Source organism: Pygocentrus nattereri, chromosome 10 (assembly GCF_015220715.1).
Source record: "Pygocentrus nattereri isolate fPygNat1 chromosome 10, fPygNat1.pri, whole genome shotgun sequence".
In the NCBI taxonomy this organism is placed as follows: Eukaryota; Metazoa; Chordata; class Actinopteri; order Characiformes; family Serrasalmidae; genus Pygocentrus; species Pygocentrus nattereri.
In genome coordinates this window covers 8,045,859-8,069,302 of record NC_051220.1, presented here as the reverse complement: position 1 = coordinate 8,069,302, position 23,444 = coordinate 8,045,859, and the positions used below count along the sequence as shown (strand labels likewise).

Below are 23,444 nucleotides of genomic sequence, written 5' to 3'. Positions count from 1 at the left end.
TCATGCAAAGCATTCTTAGAGTGTTCAAAGTTCTTCATAGAACCATTTCCTTTGCTCCCCGGGCGCCGTGGATAGGGTTGCCCACCGCTCCGGGCAAGTGTGCTCACTGCCCCCTAGTGTGTGTGCTCACTAGTGTGTGTATGTGGTGTTTCACTTCATGGATGGGTTAAATGCGGAGGAGGAATTTCCCCGTTGGTGGGATTAAAAAGTGTATCTTAATATTAATCTTAATTTTTCTAAAGAACCCTTGAAGAACCATCTTTTTAAGAGCACTGTAACCCTTTTTGGTGCTACATTATAGAACCAATGTACCGCACATTCTCCGTCAATCTGAGGAAACGCTTCACCAGGCAAAGCATCACTTAAGCATGCAGATGGTTTTGTTCAGAAATCAGGGTTCTATACAGAACCATTCCCTTTACTAAAGAATCCTTGCAGAACCATTTTAAGAGTGTAGTGCTGCATTACCACCTACCATATTTATGTAAGTTCAGCTGGACTAAAATGAATCCTGTAGGTGTTCCATCAACAACAGAAACACGTATTACGCACTGCTGGTGTCAACATAGTATATGGCCTGTTTCCCAGACCAGGATTAAGCCTAAGCCTAGACTAAACAGGAATTTTAGGGCTGGTTTCCCAGACATGGATTACACCAAGTCTTGGACCAAAACGCAGTGCATCACAGGAGTTTCAGCCTAGGCTTATGCTTAATCCAGGTCTCAGTGCACTGGCAGTGAGCAGCTTTGATCCACATCCAAGAAACCAGCCTATAAATATGATTACAGCATTAAATTCATACATACAGCGATAGTTCAACACTGTGCCACGCTCTAAGACTCCATTAATCTCTATGCAACACTATTGTAAGTCTTGTCTCCCTCTGGGTTACACACTGAACGCTCTTAAACAGATGGTTCTCCAAGGGTTTCTCATTAAAGAAACCATGAACACTTTGCAGGATTAAAGGATTCTTTGCATTTTAAAGGGGTTCTTCAGACTGATGGAGAATGTGCTGTGTATGGTTCTACATAGAACCTGTTTGAAAAGCGTTCTATACAGTACCTAAAAGGGTTCTGCTACTGTTATGATGCCAAGCTTGTCCCAGTAGAAGAACTCTTTTCGCTGCCATAGAGAACCCATTTCAAAAAGGGTTCTCTGCACTAACATTACTGGGAATTGTAGAAGTTGATGCACCATTTATAAACTCTTAAAGGTGAATTTTTCAAAAGATTCTCAGGAATTAAGTATAAAGATGTGAATTGAGACATTCTGAGTGGTTTGGTGTGAGATGCTCTGTTCTAGACACACTCACAGAGTCAAAATTGTTCACAGTGGTGGTGATAGGAACCAGACGTCCGCCTCTGAAATCTCCCTGATTGGTCATGAATACACAGCCTGATGTCAGAGACAGTGCTTTGTGATTAAGTTTTGGTTAACATGTATTTTAATCTGGATTACATTTAGAGTGTTTTGGGGGAAAATAGTCCAACTTATTATTATTATTATTATTTTCTTACATTTCCACTAGTCTGCCCTCACCAACATATAAAACCTCAGAAGATACACGCAGGTTCACTGGTGGCTCTAGATAGTAAATAAAAAGGCTATATTTGTGTTGTAGACATTCATATCAGCAGCATTGCAAAGCACTCTCTAAAATGAACCATTTAACATCAAACCTGTTTGAATGACCATATCTCAAGGACTGAGATACCTTTGGAAAGAATTGGTTGCTCTTTGCATTATTAGAGCATTTGTAAAATTGGTGAAATTCCCTTTGCGATTATCAGAAAGTTTATACAATAGGTGGATTTTCCCTTTACATCTTGAGAAATGTTATAAAATTGGTTGAATTCATCTTTAAATTATTATGAAATCTGAAAAATTGGTGGGATTCCCCTTTACATGTTTGGAAAATTGGAAAAATTGGTGGAATTCCCCTTTACATGTTTGGAAAATTGGAAAAATTGGTGGATTTCCCCTTTACATTTTCAGAAACGGTAAAAAAAATGGGTGGAATTCCCCTTTACATGTTTGGAAAAAAAATTGGGGAAAAATGGTGGACTTCCCCTTTACATATTTGGAAAATTGGAAAAAAACTGGTGGAATTCCCATTTACGTTTTCAGAAACTGTACAAAATTGGTGGAATTCTCCTTTACACCTTCATGAATGTTGAAATATTGGTGGAATTCCCTTTTACATGTTTGGAAATTTTGAATAATATTATAATAGAGTTCCCCAGCAATGCCTTAAACGTCTATTTAAAACGCCGTCTGTCCGCTTCCCACGCCTCTGTCTCTGGACTAAAGTCCCCAGAAAGTCGTGTTTTCTACAGAGTCTGAAGTGCTGAAACTTACCGAGAGCAGGAAGAAGCACAGCCCCGTCCTCCGCTCGCTCACTCGCCCCACCAGCGTCCACTGCAACACAGCACTGTCCTCACCACACTGCGGTCAGAGCTGGGTGCAACAGCGAGTCCGTTTCAAATACACATCCACAAGTGACCGCGGACGAGCGCGCAGTGTCCACAGCGCAAGTAGTAACGCACAAAGTCCGCTGAAAAGTGGCTTTTGCGACTATCTGGACATCTTCAGTCCAGCAGCTGAAGAGCTCCAGCAGGGAGAGCAACACCTGCAACGCAGCGCAAACCGACTTAAAGTAGCAGAAACAACGCAAAGCGCGCGCTTGCGAAACAGACCAAAGAGATGCGCTGTTTTAAAGCGCTTTTAAATGAGCGTCCCGTCTCGCGCGCTTCTGCAGCTGTTTGGCAGCGCGCGAGAGGAGCTTGCAGAGCCCCGCGCTCCAACTCCCTCCCTGCCTCCCTCCCTCCCTCACACACACACACACACACACACACACACACACACACACACTTACACTCAGCATGAACACACGTTATTGTTTTGTCCCCGCCCGTTTGTCCACAAGCCCCGCCCTCTTGTCCTGCTGAAAATAATCACACCATTGAAAGTGGCTGTGGGTTAAAAGTAGTAACTAAGGTATTTTGTGTTTTCCTGATGTGTTGATATCAACGCGTAAAGGGCTCTAATGGTTTAACGTGCTTCTGCTGATTTTCTAATAGGATCTAAAGATGGAACCTGGTGGTCTCTAATAGTAAGCAGTTCCCATTAGAATATGTGTCAGGCTCCAGTCCTTGTGGGCCAAAACACTGCAGACCTCAGCTTCATTTAACACACCTGATTCTGCTCATCAGCTAATCAGCAAGGCCTTCATGAACTGAATTCAGAGCGTTAGATGAGGTCCTACAGGAATCTAGTGGTCTCTAATCAGAGGCGTCTCTACATTAGCTAAGCCCCACTAGATGTCACTGGGGAGCGGTGCACACATGCCAGTAGGATACCTATTTCTCCTAGCATTTCTCAACACTCGTCTGACCAAGCAAGCAGTTAAAAGCATGCTGAAGCATGTTCAATACGCTTTCAATAGCCAGCTGTGCGGCTCAACCAAGTTGGCCCCATACTGAGAGTAGCCAATAAAAAATAATGTTGTTACGGTGTGGTCACTGTTCCTCTTCAGTTGTGGTAGCCACCCCTAATAACAAGGAAATATAATGAGACAAAATAAAAATGTTATAAAATTTAATTTGATACCAGCCATTACAGCAGAAATTTGAGATTAAACGTTTGGGACCACAGCAGCCAGAGGATTTCAACATCATTCAGTCTGGAAAGGACAAAAACTGCTCCTTCAGTCTAAAGAGGTTCAAGAGAAAAACTGTGAGTGTAGCGAAAAAAAAACTCCTTTTTCCTTTTCTTGCCTGCACTTACTGGTGAGCTGTTTTGCATTATTACAATGCATGTTATTCCTAATGCCTGGAAAGCATGTTTCCCGGCTATGAAATGTTGCTTTAGATGTGTACAGGGAGATTCAGTCGAAAAAGGTCCCGAATATTCTGTAATAACTCTGGCTAAGACGAAGCAATCTGAACGAAAACAACGTGCAACGTGCTCCTCAGTATATAAAGCTTTGGACAAGCTAGAATGCCCCTGCGTTGGAGCGATGAGGTAGGAGCCAGACAGCTGTTGCGACTTTTAACCTGGTTCAGATGGCTTCATCCTAATGGGAGTTACAACAGAATACTCAGGGACTCGTTCGAGTGAATCTCCCTGTAGTTGCAGACCACAATGAATGTATACTGCTAACTTTGGATAACGATGCTTTATAACGAGGTTTTGTGAGATCTAATGTCGTTATCATATCATTCATATTCCTGTCTCCGTTTCCACAAGCTCCTGCACTGTTATGCTAATGTGTGGATTTGTGATTTCATTGATGGAGTGTGTTTGTGTTTGGATCAGGTCTGTGTGTAGTTTCATTAAGGAATCGGCTGCTTCCCCTACCATTTTTTGCGCATGGTCATACTGCACATATACTGATTGTGCCCACCAAAAGTGGTATGCATTATGTGATCAACATTCCTCCAGTATGCTCAGGAAAACCTGATGATGTACCACCCTGGACCAATATTCCAGTACACAGGCAGAGCTCTCTTTATGATATACTGCCTGCGAAATGCAATGCAGTAAATGCAGGAGGATGTGACTGCCTGGACTGCCTCAATAGCCCTGGTGAACCCAGGAGAACTATGTTAGAGCTAGGTCATCAATTCGGGCCATAGATGTCGAAACTTGATCAAAACATGAGGACAAACCCACCTCAATGGGGGGTTCTAGTAGTTTGTTAGAGATGTGGGCATCATGATATTTGACCAGTAATAGTTAACTTTACATTAGCAAAGCCGCTCAAAAAGTTGACCAAGGCTCTCTAAAGTGTGACCTGCCAGAAAGTTATCCCCCACCCTCCCAATACCCAATAAGGGGATAAACATATTTTACATTATGTATAACTTATCAAATTCTTCTTTTCCTTTTACATTCACATTTTGTCTCTTTGGTCCTCAGCCCGGTACAAACATTGCTCCCCAAGTTAAAAAATGAGCACCATTACATTAAATCTACATAAAACTGCCAACCCTTAAAATTGTGCTGCAAATGTGACCAGAACAATAGTCAGATTTCTGGAAAGTAAATTTACTTTTCATTAACATTTTATACATTTTCCACTGTTCATTCGACACCATATCTAAATCAACCCCTTAATAAAACTGGTCCTCTTACTCTTCTCATTGACAAGATAACTGTGTCCCCTTCCCCTGTTTTTCGAAATCTCTCGACTCTCCTCATGTTAGATCTGTTGATGACCCTCTTTTTTCCGCCTATGCAACATCACCAAAATCAGACCTTGCCCTGTTTCAATCTGCTGCTGAAACTCTTATTCATGCCTTCATCTCCAGCAGCCTGGACTACTGCAACTCTCTTGTCACTAGCCCTGGCTCTTCTTCTCTTCACAAGCTCCAGAACGCTGCTGCCTTTCCTTCCACTGACACCCGGTCACATCATTGCATCACACCTGTTCTCCAAAATCTCAACTGGCTTCCCATGAAGTGCCATATATGTTTCAAAATGCTGCTAATCACACACAAAGCTCTTAACAACCTCACAGCTTCATATCTCTCTGAGCTTCTTCCCTACAAACTAGGTCCTCTTCAGCTGGGCTCCTCACCATTCCTTCATCAAACCTCCATCTCAAGGACTCTTAAGATTTGCTCCTTGTTTCTGGATCTCTCTCCCTCCGCATGTCCCACAGTCTGATTCTCTCCCCGAATCCAATCTTAAAACACAACCTTATCCAAATCTAAATTACTCTTCCATCCAGGTTTTCTCCATACAGTAATCGTCAGTATACTGGCTCATGCAGTACACCAGTTGAAATTCTTCTTAAGGTGTTAGTAGAGTTGCAGCCAGAGGAAAGTTAATCAAGTCTGTGGTCAAAGTTGATAATAAGTTGGGACAGAAAGCCAGTCTCTTGGGGTTAGTCATTAGCCGTTAGCCTTGCATGGAGGCTAGCCAGTTTCTGCAGTGCTCATCACTCAGCCGGTTGCTTCAGGCAAGACTGCGGTCTCAGCCTACAAGTTGAGATGCTCCACAGCTTCTCAGTTAAAACTGATATTGTAAGTGGCTTGTAATATTTACCAAATTCCAGCAGCATCTGATGCTCATAGATTAAAGTTTTTCAATTTGCATTGAAGTCTCTGTAGTTATTGAATAATAAGCCTTAGTATATAATAAACTTGGGATTTTAAAGTGAATTTTTGGCGAGCTAGAAGTACAAAGGAGGTGAGTACATTTTTGTTTGGGTTGTTTATGCTGGACAGTGATATTTTTTCAGGCTGGATGACTGGGACACAGATATTTCATGAAATAGATCGATGTTCTTCTTGGTATGCTACAAGTTTGTAAACTACCAAAAATAATGTTAAACCTTAAAAAAACACACAATTGTGTGAAAGCAGTGCTGTCATCTTGCACCACACAGCACTACAAGTAAGAGGAGGCCACATCAGTCACACATGTGTAAAAAAGAAAACGATTAGCCTTTATAATTAATCAATTAAACAGTCTCGGTGAGTGGCATGGTCAGACTCCGACTGCAGCTATAGAGCAGCTTAATCCTACAGTAGCACTGCAGCGTTTACACAAATATCCACTCCCCCCCTGCGGCGGGCTGTTGTTTGTGTGCTGGGAAACTAATAGCACTACAGATAAGGCTTCGGTGGAGACAATGAGCTGGTTTTACCGGGGTGTCATGCTCCTGCCAGGATTCATTACGGCTCCCAGGACGAGATTAAAACACAGCGCCACCCTGTTTCTTGCCGCTCTGTTCAAACGTCTCTCCCTCGCCATGTTTGTAATGAGATCATAACTGCGTGAAATAGAAATACAAATGGGGGGAAGAAGTCGGTGTATGTGTTTGTGACCATGTGTTTAACTCTTTGTGGGGACCAAGTGACCACAAGGTGATGTGGTGACAATTGACTGTTACCTATAAAGAGATTGTTTATTTTATTTACTTATTTATTTATGCATTTATTTACAAAGAAGTGTAAACTGTCTAGAAATTTGCCTTTGTATTCTTTGGTTGAGCACAGAAGCAGTTTGCTACACTCATACAAAAGGCAACTGAAAGACAGAAACACTGGTGAGTGTGTGTGTGTGTGTGTGTGTGTGTGTGTGTGTGTGTGTGTGTGTGTGTGTGTATATATACGCGTGAATTACTACTTTGTGAGGACAAAACATGAAAAAAACTACTTGACTTATGAGGACCTTTATCTTGGACTTTCTAAATTTAAATGGGGAATTCTACATTTCTATATATTTAAGGCCTTGTCCACACGTGAATGGGTTTTGTTTAAAATGTAGCTTTGTCTGCCTGTTTTGGCCTTTTATTCACACATAAACTGCGTTTTTGGTTATGTTTGTAATGAGATCATAACTGCGTGAAATAGAAATACAAATGGGGGGAAGAAGTCGGTGTATGTGTTTGTGACCATGTGTTTAACTCTTTGTGGGGACCAAGTGACCACAAGGTGATGTGGTGACAATTGACTGTTACCTATAAAGAGATTGTTTATTTATTTATGCATTTATTTACAAAGAAGTGTAAACTGTCTAGAAATTTGCCTTTGTATTCTTTGGTTGAGCACAGAAGCAGTTTGCTACACTCATACAAAAGGCAACTGAAAGACAGAAACACTGGTGAGTGTGTGTGTGTGTGTACTTTGTGAGGACAAAACATGAAAAAAACTACTTGGCTTATGAGGACCTTTATCTTGGACCTTGTAAATTTAAATGGGGAATTCCACTGATTTTTCGACATTTCTATATATTTAAGGCCTTGTCCACATGTGCATGGGTTTTGTTTAAAATGTAGCTTTGTCTGCATGTTTTGGCCTTTTATTCACACATAAACTGCGTTTTTGGTCACAGTGTGTTTGGTCACTTGTGCAAAACTCCTTCCTTTGTTTACCTGAGGTGATTTTGCACAATGGCTGACGTAGCCAAACAGCGCTGCTTTTAAATTTTATTTACAAAAAGTGTAAGCAGCCTAGAAATTTGCCTTTGGTTTCTTTGGTTTAGCACAGAAGCAGTTTGCTACACACATACAAAAGGCAACTAAAATACAGAAACACTGGCGTGTGTGTGTGTGTGTGCGTGCTTGAATTTCTGCATTGTGAGGACAAAACATGATAAACCTACCTGACTCATGACAACCTTCGCCCTGGCCCTTATAAATTTAAATGGGGAACTCCACAGATATTTAAGGCCTTGTCCACATGTGCATGGGTTTGTTTAAAACATAGCTTTTGCTGCATGTTTTGGACTTTTGTTCACACATAAATTCACAAAACTCCTTCAGGATAAATATTTTCAGAAACTCGGAAAACATTTCAAGGAAAAACGGCAAGAGTATTTTCGTTAGTTGAGGACATCTCTGTTGTCATTGAGTGAGCTGCTGAGTGCGTTATCATGTGGACAGAAATATTTTTTAAATGATTGCTTGTGTGTACAGGACCCTTGTTTTAAAATTACACGTGTGTGGTCTAGACCTTAATAATGAAAAAAGATCTCATTCCAAGTGGTTTGGGGTGAAATGCTCCCTAGAGAAAGTGAGTCGTTCACAGTGGTGGTGAGAGGGACATGTGAAGAGTTTAATGCCTCTAAAAGATCCGTCATAGATTACAAATATGCTGCCTGATGCTGGAGATATTATTTCAAAAGTTTTTTAAAAGGTTTTTGGCCCCAAAAAAATCAGTTTTAGTGCAAAAAGTTACCCTAACTTTTTTTAAGTTACCCTAGCCCCCTGACTCAAAGAGATAAGAAAAATATTTTCTACACACACACACACACACACACACACACACACACACACACACACACACACACACACACACACACACACACACAACTCAATCAAAATTGCATATAAATTCACTAGTGGTCTTTAATGGTAAATAACATGGCTAAATTTGTGTTGTAGACTTCCTGACCCCTGGTTCCCATCACCACCACTGCACTGAATTCATGAATACATTTCTCTATATGAACTATTTCTCATCAATTTCCCTTTATTAAAGCACTTTTCTCCAAAATAAATCAAGAAATAACAGAGCAAAACCATCTTTAATACAGTTCCATTGACTTCGAAGTAGAGGAACACATCATTTTTGTGTTTGCATCTGAAACCTTTTTCATTCATGAACCAGAGCCACAACCGTGAAAATCATATAATACACAGATCAATATGTCAAATTGTGCGCTCTGAGTGAATGCCACAATGAAACGGCCGAATGATATTTTGTCATTACGTGATTAAATGTGTGTGTTTGTGCATGCTCTCTCTCTTATTTATCATTTCGCTGTGCCCTGTCTGTATGTATGAATACAATGCAGTACCGTCAAGTGCTATTACTTGCGGTTTAGGCTTTAAGGAAAAGATGTTGAAATAGTGAAACAATTCAGTGCGATTGCTGGTCTGAACACATCAGGTGAGAAGGACCAACGTCATATTTCAAGACAATTTGTCATTATTATGACAAAGTAAGTTGATATTTTGGAGGAAATCGTCTTGAATAAAAAACAATTTCCTTATTTAAACATAGCAAGTCAATTTTTTGAGTACTTAAGTCACTGATCTGAGATACAACATCAATGTTTCATTGTCAATATTGAGACAATAAGTCATTAGTTTGACATAGTAAGTCAGTATTTCGAGAAAGTAAGCCAATGTTTTAAGAACAAAAATCTACATAGAGAATAATTTTCATCTAATTGTTAAATATTGCATTAAGCCGAAGACGAATCAAAACTTATGTTACTTTACAGTATATTCACTGAGCGTCGTTTATTCACTGAGTGTGGTTTATTAGGTTGCTCTTGTGTCAGATATACACACACATGCACTCATTCATCCATATTACCCAGCAGTGCAGTTAAGCTTTCTGTGCACTTTTTTCTTTTTCACTCGTTATGTCTGTTGCTCAGCCTTTTTTCCCAGTAATTGAACAACACCAAAGACTCTCTCTCTCTCACCCACACACATAGACCCCAGAGAGAACTCAGTTACTGAGGCTTGTATCTCCTTCCTCTCCATTCTAATGAACAGACACCTCAGTTCTTCTCTGTGCTGGAAACAGGAAATAGGGGGCATTTTTTTTAACAAGACCTTCCTTCATGTTTAAGCTGGATGGTATCCATACACCAAGACCATGTTACAGTAGCACAGAGAGAATAATTTGGCTGTAAGGTCTTAGCAAGCAACAATTTACACATAATTTGTCAGAGAGGGGCTGGGAGTGAGAAACCAGTCAACCACTCTTTAACATTAAACAAATGTTTATTAAGGGGAAGAGCAATGTCATTTTACCCATTACAGCACTGCTCTGTGGTTCAAAGGCGCACCGTGTGACTTGAATCCATGTTTGAGTACTATTTGAAAAAGGACTTATTGGTGAGCCCTGTGGGACTCCACTGTGTGGAAAGGATAAATTATACCTTGAAAGTAACGTGATTAACTGGATGCAGTTTCAAAAGGGAGTCATTCGTAGTGAAATTCAAATTGGACTTTACTTCTAACGCTACATATAAGAGCAGAAGAGCTAAAACAATCAAGTGCAATACTCATGAGGCAAATCTAACAAGGTCAGAATGGCAAAAACATGTAGTGACTCCAATTCCTTAGAGAAAACTATAGAATGTGTGTCATCCATCTTTAATGGGGTCTTTGATGGCATAACAAGAAATTCCGGTTGTCCTTGGTTGCTTGACAAGGGAATCATCCACCAAGCAATATATGAGTTTATGAGTCCACTTATCCAATGGAAATCAATCATTACAAATATACCATGAGGCAGATTTGCTAAAAGAGGCACTACCTACCAGCAGTCTACCAACATTTTGGTATTTTCCCCGCCTTCTCCATTAGTATATTCACCTGTCTGTAGTCTGTCTCCTCCCTCTCCCAGGTGTTCCCCATTTGTTGTAACCTTTATCTAGCCCTTTGTTTTAGTCAGTGGTTGTCTGGTTTACTTGTCACTCGTGACTTTGTCTCATGAAATTGTTATTTCCCTGTGAAAGGACCGGCCGTTTTTGGTCCGTTCATGAAGAGGAACCAGAGAGTGGATCACCTGTCCTGTGGAAAGCCTCAGTTGCAGCGGGAGCGCTCGGTGCAGGAAGACAGAACGACTCTCTTAATCAATCAAAGAGTTTATTAAGTCTTCTGCACAAAGAAAGAAGGGCACTCCTTCTTTTATACAAACACGTCCTGCCCTGTTGCGTACAAGCAAACAGGGTGGACCCAAATAAGTTGTCTAACAGTCATGAAATGCTAAGCTGACACTCACGGACCACCGGAACTGCCCAAAGGAGGGGGGCTTCTGCTCTGTGTACGATAATCTTACCTACGAAAGAGAACAAATGGTTCTGGACAGAATGTTGTCCCGATAAGAGGAGCAAGTTGTTTGTGCAAAACTGCCAAGGACAGTAGCTATGCTTGCTGCAAAGTCTGCTTAGAGCAGAGTTAGAGCAGAGTTAACCCTTTCATTCCCCTCTTTTATGCCTCACCAACTGGTAAGGCATAACAGGGCGAGTCACAGTGGTGCGTGAGAACACACATACATATGGTTGGTGCTGGAGATGAGAGGCTGGTATACGGGCCGCGGGGGTCGCATCGCAGAGGCCAGCGCGTAGACCCTTTCCATGAGGCATCTGGAAAAACAAGGACCCAAACACAACAACAGCAAAACCATACAGATAATGGGGACAGCCATGGCAAAATAAGGAGTAAGTAGTTAATAAGGAGTTAGTAAGGAGTTAGTAAGGACATATTTAAGAATGTACTGCAAACATGTAGCAAGATCTGTAGTGTTGCGAGTTTTAGAACAAAAATCCTGTGATAAAGAAAGAGAATAATTAATGTGAGGGTAATCATAATGAGTAACATTCAAACAGTCAGGAGACAGACAGGTGTGTGCTACAGCCTGCAGAGTAGCAGAGAGATCCTGAGGGGCCGTGACCATGGAGTGCTTGTTCACACTGGAGGGCATCAGGTGACACACGTAGCAGGAGTCATTGGTGTACTGCTTGGCAGTCCAGTTAGCATACTGCCAGAAAACGTTATCCATGGGGGATCCGCCAGCACGTTCCACCAGGCACAATATTAATATTAGCTGCAACATACTTCTGTAACACAGGACAGGTTAGAGATAGGAAACAAAAATAGTTAGACGTCTAACATGTATATACATCACTGCGGGGCTGACTGACATCTGGAGGCATGAATCCACTGTGGAAAAAGATCAGTTAATACCCCCGTGCATGTGACAGCGAGTACAGTAGTGGGTTCAGAGAAAGGGGAGTCTGAAAAACCCTTTCTCTCAAATTTCTTGACCAATACCTGATCGCCCGGCTTAAAAGCATGGGTTGGGACCTTGGGAGGGTTTGTGATAGTTTGGTTGACCCTCTCCCAGTATTCATTCAGAACAGTTAACAACCCTGCGGTGTACTCGCTGCGACGCACATCCAAGTCCGCCGTTCCCCCCAGAGCCGATTTCTGACGCCATGGGAGGGGGAACGGACGTCCCATGACAATTTCATACGGCGACAGACCACCCAGAGTGTCTGTGCGCGCCATCCGCAGTTTGGCCAAAACTACAGGTAAAACCTTCACCCAATTAGTAGTGTTCTGCGTCTGCATGGCCTTTCATAACCGCCCTTTTATAGTCCGATTAACCCTTTCGACCATACCTGAGGATTGAGGGTGATAGGGGATGTGGAAAGCCCAGTCTATGCTCAGGTGCTTCGCGAGCATCTGTGTGACTTTGGAGGTGAACGGTGTGCCTTTGTCAGAGTCTATTCCTAAGGGGACACCGTAACGCGGTATGATTTCTTGGCATAGTTTTGTCACAACTGTATTTGCATTTTCTTTATTGCATGGGAACGCCTCTGTCCAACCAAAAATGTATCTACTAAGACCAGTAAATATTTGTACGGCCCTACAGTCGTCATGTGTGTGAAATCGATTTGCCATTCTTGGAAAGGTGTTTCCGGTTTAGGAAGAACTTGGTGCGGTCCGGCCGGTTTTGGGTTATTCTGTGCACATGTAAGACAACGGTCTAATATGCGATCAACGGCAGAGTTCAAATTGTGAATGCAAAACAATTCGGACATGTCACGCTTTACCCCTCTTCGTTCCCGATGCGAAATACCATGAAAATCGGGAACGAGGAACGGAACACACGGAACACAATGTGCGGGCGTCGCGCAGCGGTTTGCCGGCTGGATCGTAGCCCGATGACAGCCAATGCTTGATATCAGAGTCCGAGGCGGTGGCCTGAATACAGTCAAGATCACGACCAGGAAGTAAGTCAACCGTGAGTGCAGCACAGGAGAAGGAAGCCGAATTCATAAAAGGGCAAGTGGGGCCATGAAGAGCTCCGCGTTTTGCGGCAGAGTCGGCGGTATTGTTACCAACAGAGTCAGGGTCGCTACTACGCTGGTGAGCGCGAACTTTAACAACGGCCAGTCGGGAGGGCAGGAAGCTCGCCCTGATCAGGTCCTCGATAAGCGACGCATGGGAAATGGGTTTGTTATCAGTAGTAACGAAACCGCGTTGATGCCAGATTCCCCCAAAATCATGAACTACGGCGAAAGCGTAACGGCTGTCCGTGTATATAGTGACATCTTGGTCTTGAGCCATCCGATGATGGCTCGGAACATGATCCATCAACATAAAATGCTAGGCCAGAAGGCAACGGGGTGGAAGACACGTCAGGGCGAATAGAAGTTTCACCGGCCAGACGGGTCTCGCAGTCATGCACGTCTAGAGTGGGACTGGAGGCGTCGTGTGGTAACAGAAGTAAACGCATTAAAGTGGAAGAGACAGTATCTAGTGAGGAGTGCGGACGCACAGTGAGGTTTTCGGTGTTCAACAAAATGTTTTCATAGCCTGCACGCCGCTGAGCAGACAAGTGCTGTGTAGAACAGTTATTTAGGAGCTGACAGACCTGATGAGAGGTGTGTAAGGTCAAGTCATGACCTAGAACGATTTTTTCAGCATCCTGTACCATTAGTGCGCACGCCGCGACCGCTCGGAGACAGGATGGAAGGCCTCGGGCCGTAACCTCCAATGTTTTAGAATAATATGCGCAAGGGCGCAAACCTCCCCCGTGGGGCTGAGCCAGAACCGCAGCAGCAGTGCCCCCCGACTCCGACACCCACAGGTGAAATGGCAGAGCGTAGTTGGGCAGGCCCAAGGCTGGTGCAGACTGCAGTGAGGACAGTAGAGCAGAATATACACAGTTCATGGCTGTAGTCCATGTGAGGTGATGAGTCATGGCCTGTTCGTGAGTGAAGGAGGCACGCAGTGTTTTGTCATGCGCGGAGCAGTCAGGAATCCACTGTCTGCAGTAATTGATGAGGCCGAGGAAAGACATCATAGCCTGCTTGGTGGCGGGCTTGGGAAGCTGCGTGATGCATGACACTCGGTCAGCGGAGAGGAGGCGTTGACCTTGAGATAGTTCATGACCCAGATATTGGACCCGGGGTAGGCAGAACTGCAGTTTCTTTAGTGAAACCTTGAAGCCCAGGGTAGCCAAGCGTATGAGGACCAGTTTAGATGCCTCAGTGCACGTGGAGCTGTCAGGGGCCGAAATCAGAAGGTCATCTGCATACTGCAGGAGCACAGCACCCCCGGGGAGGGAAAGGTCAGAAATGAGGTCTCGGAGCGACGCGGCGAACGCCGCAGGCGAGTCGCAGAAACCTTGCGGCAAACGAGACCACGTGTATTGGCGTTGGCGATGAGTAAAACCGAAAAAATCGGCTGGGTGTCAGGTTCAACAGGAATGCTGAAAAAAGCAGAACTAACGTCTAAAACAGTAAAAAATGCGTGTTGACACGGAATGGAGGTCAATATCGAAGAGACATCAGGCACAATTGGGGCGATAGGCACGATGGCGTCATTAAGGCGTCGAAAATCTTGAGTGAATCGCCAAGAACCGTCCGGCTTGGGGACTGGGTTAATCGGTGTGTTATACGCACTTTGACATGGGACGACCACACCTAAAGAGAGAAGTTTCTGTAGAATAGAGTCTATACCACACAGTTTGTGCTCGGGCAAAGGGTATTGTTTAACAAAAACAGGAGTGGGGCTTTTTAGAGTAGCCTCATATGGTTTACAGTCAACCCTGCCAACATCATCCTTATGTGCAGCCCAAACAGTGTGTGGTATGGAACGCAGAGGCTCAGGAACCTCTGTGGCGTGTGAGACAGACAGCAGAGCAGACACAGGTGATTTAAAGGATTTATTGGCGATGTTGAGATTGCGATTGAAATCTCCCGTGGACACGGTCATGCGCGAACCAGAAAAGGACAGGGATAGACCAAGTTTACTCATTAAATCCCGCCCCATAAGGTTAAAGGGACAATCTGGCATGAACACGAAAGAATGAGTAAATCGCACTGCGTCGCATACAACCTGAAGTGGGGGCGTATACGGAGATGAGAAGGGCTGTCCTGTAATACCCACAGAGCTAGTGATTCTAGATGATAAAGGCCCCTCATAGCGAAGAGAGCGTGGCGCCGGTATCAATGAGAAAATTATAATCAACACCAGATACATTGAGAGACACAACAGGAAGGTCATGATTCAGATGGTTGGCAAGGGGAAAAGCACATTTTGGTAACAAAAAGTGCAGCTGTCCTGTTATTTATCTGTCTTTTCTTAAACCTAACTTGCCTGGCACTGCTGTGGATTGAAGTCCACATTTCAAAAAATACACAGTAGTGATCAGACAATGCAACATCCTTAATAGAGGCTGAAATGTTAAGACCCTTTGAGATAACCACATCCAAAGTGTGACCATGGCAATGTGTGCTTCCAGTCACATGCTGAGAAAGTTCAAATGATTCAAGTACATCATAGAGTTCTTTGGCGTAATTATCCTTGTGATTATCAATATGAATGTTAAAATCACCAGCAATAACAAAATGATCAAATTCAGTAGAAATAAAAGATAACATATCTGTGAAGTCATCGATAAAATTAGCATTGTACCTTGGAGGTCTGTAGACAGTTACTAATAATATTCTTTGTGCCCCTTTTAAAATCGCACCTAAATATTCAAAAGATGTGAAATCACCAAGTGGTATCTGCTTGCATTGGAAAGTATCATTAAATAGCATTGCTACACTTCCGCCTTTCTTGCCGGTGCGTGAAACATTTAAAAAGTTAAAGTTTGGTGGAGCCGTCTCAGTTAACACAATATCAGCACTATATGAGTTTAATGTCTCTGTTAAAAGCATGAAATCAAGCCTGTGAGTTGTAATTAAATCATTAATTATATAAGACTTATTTGTAAGAGATCTGATATTCAGTAGAACTAACTTAATAACCTGTGCATTTTGTTTCAAAGACTGTGAGTTACCTCCAACATACTGCAGGTTGGATGTATTCACAGTATCTGACCTAAACTCCTTGTTCTTTCTGCTTCTGATACGAACTGGAATGGGAAAGATAATTTGGACACAGGGTCCATGCTTGTTTTGAAAACATGTACCGCTGATATCATCACTGTAGCAGCACAGACCCAAAAGAGAGAATGCAGAAAGGCTGAGCGCAGATGGCGTAAAACCAAACTTCACACACATAAAGAGAGTTTATTCGGTTCACCCCACACCTTTTTCACGTCATACCACGATTTATAGCTTTCATTCATGTAAGATAGGTCTCATCCGGGATCCCCTATGCCCTCATTAATCATGCGATGTGCGGAACCCAAATAGCCCACATCGAAAGTGCCCTCCCTGGGGTATGCGGGTATTTGCGGATTACCTTCGGTCCAACCAGCTAGGTTGGACAAACCCAAATTACATCTACGCATCCATGCAGCCGGTGTCTCTTCCGGCTCTGGTTGGAACGACGTGCCCAGTATGGAAAAATACAGTGAGAGCTGTACTGAGAGTTTCCACTATAGGACGTTCCCTGTCTCCCACTAAGCGCTTAGGTTTAAATGTACCATACCCTCTCTACTCTCACTCTCGTACTCCCGCCCACCCGACAGGGCTGGGTCGGTTCGCTCTGAACACCCAGGTGATCTCGACAACCAGGTAGAGGTCCAAAAACGATTAATTGGACTTACCTGGGTGAAGAGAACACGTCGGAGGTCACCATTTGAAAGGACCGGCCGTTTTTGGTCCGTTCATGAAGAGGAACCAGAGAGTGGATCACCTGTCCTGTGGAAAGCCTCAGTTGCAGCGGGAGCGCTCGGTGCAGGAAGACAGAACGACTCTCTTAATCAATCAAAGAGTTTATTAAGTCTTCTGCACAAAGAAAGAAGGGCACTCCTTCTTTTATACAAACACGTCCTGCCCTGTTGCGTACAAGCAAACAGGGTGGACCCAAATAAGTTGTCTAACAGTCATGAAATGCTAAGCTGACACTCACGGACCACCGGAACTGCCCAAAGGAGGGGGGCTTCTGCTCTGTGTACGATAATCTTACCTACGAAAGAGAACAAATGGTTCTGGACAGAATGTTGTCCCGATAAGAGGAGCAAGTTGTTTGTGCAAAACTGCCAAGGACAGTAGCTATGCTTGCTGCAAAGTCTGCTTAGAGCAGAGTTAGAGCAGAGTTAACCCTTTCACCCTGCCTTGCGTTTTGTTTGTGCTTTGTGTTTCTTTGTTTAAGCCCTGTAGTTTGTTGCTTTGCACTTTGCTAGTTTGTTTTCGTTATTAAAGTCTGCTTGCACTTAAAACCAGCTTCCCTGCGCATACCATACATGACAGATGGGATGCTCACTATGCCCATGGATGGAGCTCCATCCAATGCATTTGGAATGAGTTGCAGTGATCCAGAACTGATCATCCACCATCAGTACCTGACCTCACTAATGCTCAATCAAATTCTCACAGCAATGTTCAAAGCCTTCCCAGAAGAGCAGAAGCTGTTAGTGCAGCGAAGGAGGACAAACTCACTATTAATACCCTTCATTTTAGAAGAAATGCTGGTGTGGGGTGCCTGAATTACTGGGGATCACAGACTACTCAACTTTTAAGATGTTGCTGAACCACATGGAGCTCTCTGAACTCACTGCAAATTCAGGCAAACTCTCACAAACTCTCACGTTTCCCTGTCACTAGGAGAAGCAAACAAACAAACGTGAAGCATTAAATTTGCATAAACTCGATTGTGCCTTAAACTCAGCCCATTATAAAGCTTCGCTCCACAGATGAGTGACTTTTCACCATTTTTCTTTGTTTACTTGCTGTATTTTCTTCTTTTGCGCTCTCAGATTTCATTGCCTGTTGCAGGAATCCGTTCAGATTGAGTCATTGACCAGTTTAAAATAGATTACACTCAGAGCTACTGTAGGTCTGAAAAAAATCAAACATGTTTAATAACCTCTGACTGGTCTGAAATGCGATCAGGAGGCCAAAAAATGAGGCAGCTCTCTCCTACTACTTCGACTCTCTCCAACTATCGACTCAACTGACCCAAAAATCTCAGCCAGACTGAGAATCAGGGCTGAAATTGGAGTGAAAGTTGTGTAGAGTAACCCCAACTTTATTGATTGTAGTTTTATTTGTATGGAAGCCAAGCTTTTAGATGTTATAATTCTTACAATTTCTTAGAAGTAGTTGTCAAATCCAATTTGCCTATGGGAGCATGGGCAGAGTGTTTGCTTGCCAGGAGGAAGCTCTCGAGCACAACACTTACACATGCCCACACATTCATACATATATTAATAGGGTACATGGAGACATATATGCATGCATGTTCTGTGAACTCTTAAGAAACAATGGACTATTTGATGTCATGTCTCAAGTGATGCAATAACATTGTTGGGTTTTAATGCCTGTAGATGTTTTTCTCCTCTACCTGTGACCTTTAAAATACATCCAAGGGATTCAGCTTGTCAGAAAAGAACTATGATCATCATTGGGATTCTCCAACAGGCAGAGAGTAGTAATTGACACATGCTGGCTAAGGGCATGTATGTCAGTCCTAAAATGCTTTCTGAAATCATTTTTTTGCTCAGAAGAGGACTTTATCCCTTGTTTTGACGAACTGAATGCCGAGGAGATTACACAACGGTATTTTGGAGGAGGTTCCTGTAATTACTCACTGTATTATTGTCCTTGATTATCATGTGGTTCCCCAGCTGGCTGATCCATTCAAATCCAGTTCATTTGAGTTCACTGGGCTTTATTGGCATGAATGCTTCAATGTTGCAGTTTCACCAAATTTCACCATTAATTTCACCAAGTGCTCAGGACCCCCACAGTATGGGGGGATCGTGACCATTGAAGAATAGGCTAACAAAGTATGCAGAGAAACAGATGGACTACAGTCTCTAACTGTAGGATTATGAAGTGCTCCTGTATGGTCAGTAGAGCTGATAAAATGGACAAATATTCTTATATACTCAGAGGTGACCAGTTGGTGAATATACATATAAGCTATTTTTGTGTTTACACTGGAACATTTCAAATATGGTCTGTGCAAAATGTATGACGCTATGTATATTTTTGTTTTATTGCTTTGCAAAATGTAAAACTCAGCAAAGAAATTGAGCATTAAAATTTGCAGAAAGTGTGACATTATGTTTGTTCACAGTAGATGATGTTTTCATTTCTTTTAGGAAAATCCAAAAATAGAGCTTAAAAAAGGTTTAAGTTTAAACTTTTGCATATGACTCAATGTACACTCTAATATATTAGAGGTGTAACAGACCAAAGCATTCATTATTTTACTTGAGGGTGTTAATTCAACACACGATGTGCCTTATAGTTAATATGATTCCATTTTGAGTTATTGCATCATTCAACATTATAAAAGTACAAAATTTGAAACAAAAGCTGTGCTTTACAGTGTTTGAATTTAATGCTAAGCAAAGCTAATATGTTAGCTGCAAGCCTTGATAGGAAAATTGTTACATAATACATACACAACCACACACACACACACACATATATATATATATATATATATACATATATATATATATATATATATATATATATATATATATATATATATAAGGGTATATATAGAGTACTTCAAAAAAGTGAGTACACCCCTCACATTTCTGCAGCTTGTATAGCAGTACAGATTTACTGTAACACACAGTGATTAATATCTAAATAGCTGGCAACACAAGTGAGTCCACCTCACAGTGAACATGTCCAAATTGTGCTCAAAGTGTCAATATTTTGTGTGACCACCATTATTATCTAGCACTGCCTGAACCCTCTTGGGCATGGAATTCACCAGAGCTGCACAGGTTGCTACTGGAATCCTCTTCCACTCCTCCATGATGACATCACAGAGCTGGTGGATATTAGACACCTTCCGCTTGAGGATGCCCCACAGATGTTCAGTTGGGTTTAGGTTTGGAGACATACTTGGCCAGTCCCTTACCTTACCTTCAGCAAGGCAGTTGTCATTTTGGAGGTGTGTTTGGGGTTGTTATGGTATTGGAAAACTGCCATGTGGCACAGTTTCCGAAGGGAGGGGATCGTGCTCTGATTCAGAATGTCACAGTACATGTTGGGATTCATGTTTCCCTCAATGAACCACAGCTCCCCAGTGCTGGCAGCACTCATGCAGCTCCAGACCATGATGCTACCACCACCATGCTTGCCTGTAGGCAAGAGAGAGTTGTCTTGGTGCTCCTCACCAGGGCGCCACCACACATGCTGGACACCATCTGAGCCAAACAGGTTTATCTTGGTCTCATGAGACCACAGGACATAGTTCCAGTAATCCATGTTATTGGACTGCTCATCTTCAGCAAACTGTTTCCAGGCTTTCCTGTGCATCAGCTTCAGAAGAGGCTTCATTCTGGGACAACGGCCATGCAGACCGAGTTGATACATTGTGCGGCGTGTGGTCTGAGCACTGACAGGCTGACCTCCCACTTCTTCAACCTCTGCAGCAATGCTGGCAGCACTCATGCATGTATTTTTTTAAAGCAACCTCTACGTATGACACTGAACACATGACACTCAACGTGGACTCGACCCTAGCGAGTCTCATTCTGAGTGGAACCTGCCCTGGAAAACCGCTGTATGACCTTGGCCGCCATGCTATTGCTCAGTTTCAGGGTGTTAGCAATCTTCTTATAGCCTAGGCCATCTATGTGGAGAGCAACAATTCTATTTCTCATATCCTCAGAGAGTTCTTTGCCATGAGGTTTCATGTTGAATATCCATTGGCCAGTATGAGCGAATTGTACCTAAAACACCAAATTTAACAGCCCTGCTCCCCCTTCACACCTGGAACCTTGTATCTCTAACCAGTCACATGACACCAGGGAGGGACAATGACACAATTCGGCACAATTTGGATGTTCACCGTGATGTGTACTCATTTCTGTTGCCAGCTATTTAGACGTTAATGCCTGTGTGTTGTTATTTTCAGAGGACAGTAAATCTGTACTGCTATACAAGCTGCACACTGACTACTTTAAGTTATATCCAGGTTTCATTTCTGTATATATTAACCGCAAGCTAACAAGCTTGTCATGATACAGCATTATGATATGACATGAAAATAATATACAATTGTTACAAATTCATTTGTAAAAATTACTTAAAACATTTTTACATTGACTTACATTTAAAGTTAAGAACTTTTTTTTTTCCTGTGACAGCAATGATACTTTTACCATTTGTAGTAAAAGATGTATAAGTACACAACATACACTACATATACGTTGAACAAACCATGTCAGTTAGCATGCTTTGCTGGTTGCTTGCAAATTGCACAAATTCGCACTAATACCAGTGCTTACACACCAACAAATAAACAAATAAGCACTGAGCTCATCCACTCTAAGCCCAGAATCACCTGACGCTCAGCATACACTTCAACCAGCAGAAGCACCCAGCAAATGTAAGCACTCATCGGGAAGTGGCGAATCCAGGCACGTCCGGCCGCAGTGGCTAGATTGAAATGGGCAGGTGTAGACACATGGCGCCTTGACCAGATTGTGAACCAATCACTGAGAGCTGACCACAGAATACAAATGCTATTGCAAGGTGTGGACAGAGCAGTGTCCTGCAAATATGTGCCTGCAACATATGCTGATCATGCCCATTGAATATAGTCAAAAATGTATTTATAATAATTACACTTTTCTAAAATTGACAAATATTCAGTTAATGTTTTAAAAAATTATGGGATAATTGGATTTTCTTTGACTAGGCAGCACATTAATTTACATACAGTGTTCCTGACAAAGAAAGGTAGAGTAACCTAACCCCACACTCTAGTAAAAGTACTGTTACTTAATTAAAATAATGATTAAATGTAACAGAGCAAAAACAAATACTCTGCTATGCACAAACCACCCAAAACTGGAATGAGAGAAATGGAGATGAAGAAGGAAAGTCGGACTCCTAACAAAACCTGGTAAACCAGCAAACTGCTTCCATCAGATAAACAGCACTTCATCTGTGAGAGAGAGGAGAAATTCAAGCTGCTTCAGATCTGAAAACATCCACAGGTGTTTCTGTCCATCTTTCTACTGTGAGAAGACCACTCAGTGCTGTGGATCTGAAAGGATGTGTAGCTGTCAAGAAAAGAAGACACATCAAAATAGAGAAGCTGAACAATGGACTGACCACCCCAGAGTCCAGACCTCAACACCTCTGAATGTGTTTGACTACTTCAGAAAATGATCAACCAGCTTCTAAGACTGAACTTTGGAAACTGAAACTGAAAGTGAGTCTCCTGAAAAGAATGGAAGCTGGAATAAAGGTGAAGAGTGGCTCACTAAACACTGAAACGTCTGATATTAGATTTTGTTATTGGGGCTACTTTGTAATTTTCTGTTAAATATGTTTTCTGTTTTTTTTTTTTCTGAAAAATTAATAACTTGGAGTTCATTTACACGGGAGTATAAAAGAAATAAATTAAAGGTGACCTTTCCACAGTACTGTATTCATTGGAGGTGCTGTATGAAGATGGTGGTATCATTGATCTCAATGGTGATTACATGGCTTTTGCTGCCCGGGTCCAGTGATAGTGGATCATGATAAAGCACATGGAACATTCTCCTTTTCCTTTACTTCACACCTGCTGACCGAGCTCTGCTGTGGAGACCAGCTGTGCACACAAAACACACAATGCTACAGTATCCAGCCTTAGACTGAAAATACTCACTTACCTCTCTCCCTGTCACACACACAAACACACAAGGGGGCGTGTAAGCGTCAGCCTTAAGTAAATATTAGGTAATTGTTATATCTCAATTACTGTATCCATCTTTCCAGTGGAAAAACAAATATTCAGCAAAGCTGATCACCTCAGATTCTTCTTTTATTCACTTACTTTTACTGTATGTGCATTTGTGAAGGGAGGCTTTTTACAACATTTTGGCAATGGTTCATATGCTTTTTCAGTGAAAAGTGAAAAATCCTCTACAGAGAACCCACTTAAATATGTTCTGCTAATTTTACAGCACAATTTCTATATATATTATACGGCTGTTGTCGGAACAAAACCTTGTACCTCCAAAAACTGC

At 42.4% G+C, this 23,444-nt stretch overlaps 1 protein-coding gene across 5 annotated transcripts in view; it reads right to left on the bottom strand.

Moving 5' to 3' along the window:
* htr1d (5-hydroxytryptamine (serotonin) receptor 1D, G protein-coupled) overlaps positions 1-2,743 on the bottom strand; it is a 63,838-nt gene extending 61,095 nt beyond the window's left edge. For all 5 annotated transcript variants that reach the window (XM_017704922.2, XM_037541757.1, XM_037541759.1 and 2 more), the window contains exon 1: positions 2,362-2,743. The gene's annotated coding sequence lies outside the window, so the exon portion shown is untranslated. The remainder of the gene's footprint in view (positions 1-2,361) is intronic.
* Between the last annotated feature and the right edge of the window lie 20,701 nt (positions 2,744-23,444).